The 6620-nt window shown below is 34.5% G+C and overlaps 1 non-coding gene across 1 annotated transcript; it reads right to left on the bottom strand.

Moving 5' to 3' along the window:
- Window positions 1-5458: 5458 nt before the first annotated feature.
- Window positions 5459-5620, bottom strand: LOC112313841 (U1 spliceosomal RNA). The gene has a single exon (XR_002975739.3). It is a non-coding gene; the product is annotated as a U1 spliceosomal RNA (small nuclear RNA).
- Window positions 5621-6620: the final 1000 nt, after the last annotated feature.

Below are 6620 nucleotides of genomic sequence, written 5' to 3' on the forward strand. Positions count from 1 at the left end.
GAATTTGCCTAGAGATTTTTTAGGAAAAGAGGGTCACACTTCAAAGAATAGTTGCCACTTTTTCAAACTGTCTCAACCACTGAGACCTGGTTGTCTGCTTTTCCACTTGATATTTACATTCCACAGGTGAAGTTTACTGGGCCTTTATCATGCTTTTTGATTTGTTTTGACCCCATCCCAACGTGAAACTATCAGACTAGAGTATCGAGTGACATCTATTTGTTCAGATACAAACTGAGTATGTCATCACTTCTTTTTCAAAGTCATATGCCAAAATTTCTACTGTTCAAATCTGCATGTAATGAGCTTGGAAGTTGCCACTCTGTCATAACAAGTAAAAAGCTAAACACTGAAATATCCAAAACTTCTCTTAAAACCATGAGAAGGCAAATAGCTACCCCCAAAGTTAGAGAGACAAGCAAGCTCACATGGGGAAAATGTCCTGAGCAGAGACTCAAACAGGTGAACGCTACTGAGGGGCTCAGTGTCAGGTAGGAATATCTGAACTGTAACTAACAAATTGCCAGAGGCTGAATGTGGACAAATCTGAAAGTTGTAAAGTTCAGCGGCTGGGGTGGGGGTTCTACAATATTGTGAAATTTACTTCTAGGAACTCAACCCAGTTCTCACAGTAAATACTGGAGAAAAATCCCCTCTTGCTTCCAACAGGGGAAGGGGAATAGAAACCATGTTTAAACATACTGGAGCACTCTGAAGGAGGCCTGCTCTCAGGGGAAACTGGTTGACCAGAGCTTAATGTACCTGGATCTTCCCAGAACTTAACTGACCTGGGGGAAAGGAAATACCCAACTCAGGTCAGCACTAGTCTTCCATGTGAGAGACGGGAAACACCCATCTCCAAGGGGTGCATCTAGTAGCAGAGTCAGGAAAGAAATAGGCTAAATTAAGAAGTGACTCCAGGTAAAAGGTTCCTCTCTTTGCCAGACACTTGAGTTGGCAAAAGTCAGTTAATGGAATTTGTAGGCCAAAAGTGTCATTTGGATTATCAGGCCTCAAAAGTAGAAGATTAGCCATAGCTTGCTAAACATCTTTCAATATGGCCTGTTGGTCTGAGCCTCCCAAAAGATACTGATTTCTAGGCCAAGTAGAATTCTCATGTTTATCATTTAATAATGCGAAGGCATGTTTCCATATATCTAGTTGATATCTTACAAACATAAATTGTTTAAGAACCCTAAGAAAATGTTGAAGATCCTCTTCTTAAAACAAATGAAGAGGTGTTAATGCACAATATTAAAATATCTCTTTAATCAATTTCCACATAATTGTCAACTATTGATATTTTGTCCCTTTGTTCACATATAACATATAACACAGAGGCCATTGTAGTATGTAGTCCCCTTAGCCTTCAGTGGATTATATTATTCTTTCCCTACACTTACACCTTTTCCAATTATTCAGTGGAAGGGATAATAAAGGCATAGTACATAATAAAAAATGTTATATATATATAAACCATATATATAAGCATTTATATATGAGCATATATGTATAAGGTCATACATATATATAAACCATATATATAAGCATATATATATATATATGCTTTTTGATTATTTGGATAATTTATTCAAAGCCTGCTATGTCTTAATCATTCATTTCTTCTCTGGCATACTCAACATTCTGCCTTGTACATAATAGGCTCTAAGCAAATATTTATTGAATTCAATAGTTAAAAGAAGAATATAGGAAATAATTAGAATCTTAGCACTATTTGGGCTTTCATTTATTTATGGCAATTTTCATTAAAAATATCACCAACAAATTACCTTATTTCCATCCCCCTAATAGATATATGAGATGTGGAAAAATGTAACAGATGGGATTCCCAGTTTTTACATTAAAACTGAAGAGCTGTGTAAAGTTGTCAAGACATAAGGTTTCTCTGGTGTTTTTATGCAGTAGAGAGAACTAGTTGGGGCAGCAACACATTTGATTTATTTCCAGAAGAAAGCAAACTTCTCACAGAGAAAGGTGTCAACATGGTTTGGAATCGATAACAATCACCAAGGAGTCAAAGCTGGCTCTAGCATGTCACTCATGAGGCCACTGGGGGGAAAAGTTCCACTGGGCTGTGGAGATACTCTGCAAAAAACTTGGGAAAAGTTATCTTATTTGTTTGCATATTTTAGTGCATTGTAAGTGAAAAATGATATTGTCATTTCTGAGGTTTAGCTAAATTAATGTCTCGTATCATATTACTTGCTCTATTATATAGAGTTTGTAAATGATCTTTCACAAGTTGTGTTCCACATATGCTTTTATGCTTTTGATCATCTGTGAAAAGTGACTGTGACTAGGAGTATGTTTCTGCACAGTACGTCCCTGAGTGACAGCACACATAAGTGGATTGTTTTGAATATCAAACTGAAGATTGTTTTCTCTTGGGGGAGCAAGAAGAGAAGGTAACAGGTTATTAGACAGATGGGAAAAAAGGGTACATAGAGGTCAAAGATAAACTTCATCCAATTGCCTGATTAGCTTTATACTTCTTTGAAGTAGTAACTTCATGTCAATGAAATTGTTTGATAATACACAAAATTCAGCCAGATAGTTACCCAGCAACACTGAATTTATTGGGGAACAACGGGAATTGTAATCCAGTATGTCCAGTTATGGTGAATTATGTGCAAGTCAGCTAAAACACAGAAGAAATTCTGTCACAAAGGGGAAAAGGAAATTGAGAAGGGCTGTTACGTACAAAGAGTTCCGGAGTTGTGCTTTGAGATCAGCATCCCGTGTGAGAGCTCTGGTTTACATTCTTCCTACTTCCCTTTGAATGAGATTTCTGTTTACTCACTTTTTAAGTTAACCTCATGTCTTAATAATGCAAACAAAAGACCTATCTTATGGTGTTACAGTGACTAAAATAAAATGTAAAATTTAAATAAAATTGTATAGGAAACATTAACTATTATTTTGTATACCTTCAACAACCTAGTATACCTTCAATATTTCCTAGGTGATTTATATATACATTTGTTTCTTAACAATGGTCCTGTAAGGTAAGGATAATGAGGTGGAGGTGAAAATAATTTTACTGCTTGTGTTAGTTCAAGAAACCAGACATGACTCCATCTTTGACTACAGTTTGTACTGCCTCAGTTACATGACATTGATTTTCAAACAATATACTTATATTTTATCCGAAATAGCATCTCAGTATGCATATTCCACGTTATCCTTTTATTGTTTTACTATAGCCTAACAAAATTTATCAAAAATTAGTTCCCACTATTTCCAGGCATACACCTTAAACTAATGATACTCTTGAGTTAAGCATATGTGAATCCAATTATTTTCATTACAAATTGTTTTTCTCTTTCTACTGTGGGAACCTGGGCAAGATGATTAAATGACCTATACTACAGATTATCTATCTATCTATCTATCTATCTATCTATCTATCTATCTATCATCTATCTATCATCTATCTATCAAGATCTATCCATTTGTTTATCTATCTACATTCTTTCCTACCTTTAATGGAAAGAATTATGTATAAAATTATTACAATAATTAATTAGCATAAAACTAGATATTCTGATGCATTGAGGATGGCTAGTACTCAAGTAATGATTTTATATTGTTTACTTTATGCTTAATAATGTGACCATTTTTATATATTAGCTTATTGAATTCCCCAACATACTCTATAAACTCAGAAGCATTTATTCAGAACTTTTAAATCAAAGGAAATGTGCACAGATGAATAGATTAAGGCTAAGGTCACACAGTTAATAAGTGAGAGATAGGATATGAACCTATAGACCAGTTTTCAAAATGTATTCTAACCCCTGAAACACCAATCCAAAAGAACTTATTCACCCCAATGTTCATAGCAGCACAATTTACAATAGCCAAGTACTGGAAGCAACCTAAGTGCCCATCAGCAAATAAGTGGATCCAAAAACTATGGTACATTTACACAATGGAATTCTATGCAGCAGAGAGAAAGAAGGAGCTTATACCCTTTGTAACAGCATGGATGGAACTGGAGAGCATTATGCTAAGTGAAAGAAGCCAGAAGGTGAGGGACAAATACCATATGATCTCACCTTTAACTGGAACATAATCAACAAAAGAAAAAAAGCAAAGAAAATATAACCAGAGACATTGAAGTTAAGAACAATCTAACAATAGCCAGGGGGGATTGGGGAGGGGACAGTGAGGAGAGGGGATTACAGGAAATACTATAAAGGACACATGGACCAAATTAAGGGGGAGGGTGGAGGTGGGGGAGGGAGGTGGGTTCAGCTGGGGTGAGGTGGAGGGATGGGGAGAAAAGGCATACAACTGTAATTGAATAGCAATAAATTTTTTTTAAAAAATGTGTTCTAACCACTAGACTCTAAATTTTAGTTGACTGTTTTTCCTTCCTAAACTAACAAGTAATTTGACATGATATTCAACCATTAATTCCTCATATCTACAAGTAATGCATAACATTTTCTGCCTAGTCTAGCAAATAAATGTGTTGTAAGAATAAATGTGAGGTGGCTAACAATAAACACCATTATATTCTAGGCACAATATTAGATTCTTTTACAGATTGGAAAGTGAAATTTAGGGAACCGATGATTTTTTTATGCCACGCATGTACTAACGGACATATCTGATTCTAAAGTCTAAACCACTTCTTTGAGTACCTGCCACCCAATAAAATAAAGCCAGGTATGATATAACATGAAATGTAAACATGACATATTTTTAAAAGAATAAAAGAAAAAGGAAACTTAAATTTTGTAAAAAATGATGAATACCAGTCATTGATATTGCAGCTGTTGTAACCATATAGCAGCTGTCAAACTTTTTCTGTTAAGAGCCAAAGTGTAAATATTTTAGGTTTTGTAGGCTATGTAGTCTCTTTTGCAACTTCTCAGTTCTGTTATAGTGCAAAAGCAGTCACAGATAATACATAATGAGTGAGCAGAAGCTGTGTTCCAATAAAACTTTATTTCATAAACACATGATGAGCCAGATTGGACCCAGAAGTTTGCTGGGCTAGGTATATATCGCACATTTCAAGTCTGTGAAAAAAACAACATATTATAAGCAAAACATCAGACAAAAAGTATTTTCTTTCCCTGATTAGAATATTTTTAAAATAATAATAGTACTAATAGTTTACATTTGCATAGCACATTCTACTTGTCTTAAAAACATATAAATCTTGTAAGGTCTTTCTAAAGCAGGTGCATTTTATCAGTAAAAAGTTAAGTGAAATTTCTGGAGATACACATCTAATCAGCGGTGAAGCTGAGGTCTGAATCCAGTTGCTACGTCCCCTGGCTCTGTCATTTTAACTACTACACTCTCCACTGCCTTTACTCGGTCTATTGACCTCCTACTTCAATAAGGTAAGGTGGGTTAAACTTTGATTTCAGCACCACAGACATTGCTGAGGTGCAGTAACTCAAATCTTTTCTGTTTTGTCCAGGGGAGAGCACCAATATAGTCCCCACTACCACAAATTATGCATTCAAGTTTTCCACGTTTGGGGAAACCACATGGGTCTGCACATCCAGAGCACAGTGGATAAGCCTTGGCCAGGGAAGGCCACCTTTGTGATCCTGGCATCTCCCCTGCCAGTAAGTATCACATCTTTTCTTTAGGGCAGCGACTTTCAGCTGGTGTGCTGCAAGAATTTTGAAAAAAGCAATACCTGACTCTTTAGTCAGGGACACTGACCTCTTTCCCTTTATTGTCAAAAAAAAAAAAAAAAAAGACAGCCAACACAACAATAGCCATCAGGTGTAAATGAATTAAAATTATACACAATTTTTTGTCAGGTTGGCAAAATATATATATACATATATATATATATTTTTTTAGGTACAGCAGAATTTCAGTAATTAGTTTGTAAGTGCCATGAGAAGAAAATGGTTGAAAATCACTGCTTTAGGGCATACTCTGCTTTAATCAAATAAAGAGTATTATGTTTATGAAAATGTTGCTTTTCATATGGCAGGATCAATATTTAGTCAATAAAACTATAAGTTTATTGACAAAAGCAGTCTTAATTTACATTGGAAACATCATAAATGTGCAAAAGATACCTAGCTTTAAATTATGAACTCTAAATTGTTAAGTTCAATTCTACAAAGTTTGTGTTGTTTAAGTTTTATAGGTCAATAGCTAGGTTGCCCAGTGTTCATTCTTTACTGTTCTATGCAATGGTATAATCATGAATAAAATTTACCTATAAAATAAAAATAAACAAATCATTTGATCCTTGTGAATAATTTTCCATCTTCAAATAAAGGTTGGTTTGTATCAATTTATATACAAAATAAGACAAGTGAATATTATTATTATTAAGGTTGGTAACAAAAATTAGGTGTTAAGAAAACATTTTATGTGAAATAAGTATTAAACTTAATATGCTTTTAATATTATAATTTGTATATTAGTATATACTGAAACAATACCAAAAAAAAGCAACTCAATTAAAATATGGGCAAAAGACCTGTCCTCTTCTTCAAAGAGGACATACAGTTGGCCAATAGACATATAAAAAGATGCTCAATGTCATTAATCATCAGAAAAATGCAAATTAAAACCATGGTGAGATATCATCTCACACCTGTCAGAACAGA

Source organism: Desmodus rotundus, chromosome 13 (assembly GCF_022682495.2).
Source record: "Desmodus rotundus isolate HL8 chromosome 13, HLdesRot8A.1, whole genome shotgun sequence".
NCBI classification, from domain to species: domain Eukaryota; kingdom Metazoa; phylum Chordata; class Mammalia; order Chiroptera; family Phyllostomidae; genus Desmodus; species Desmodus rotundus.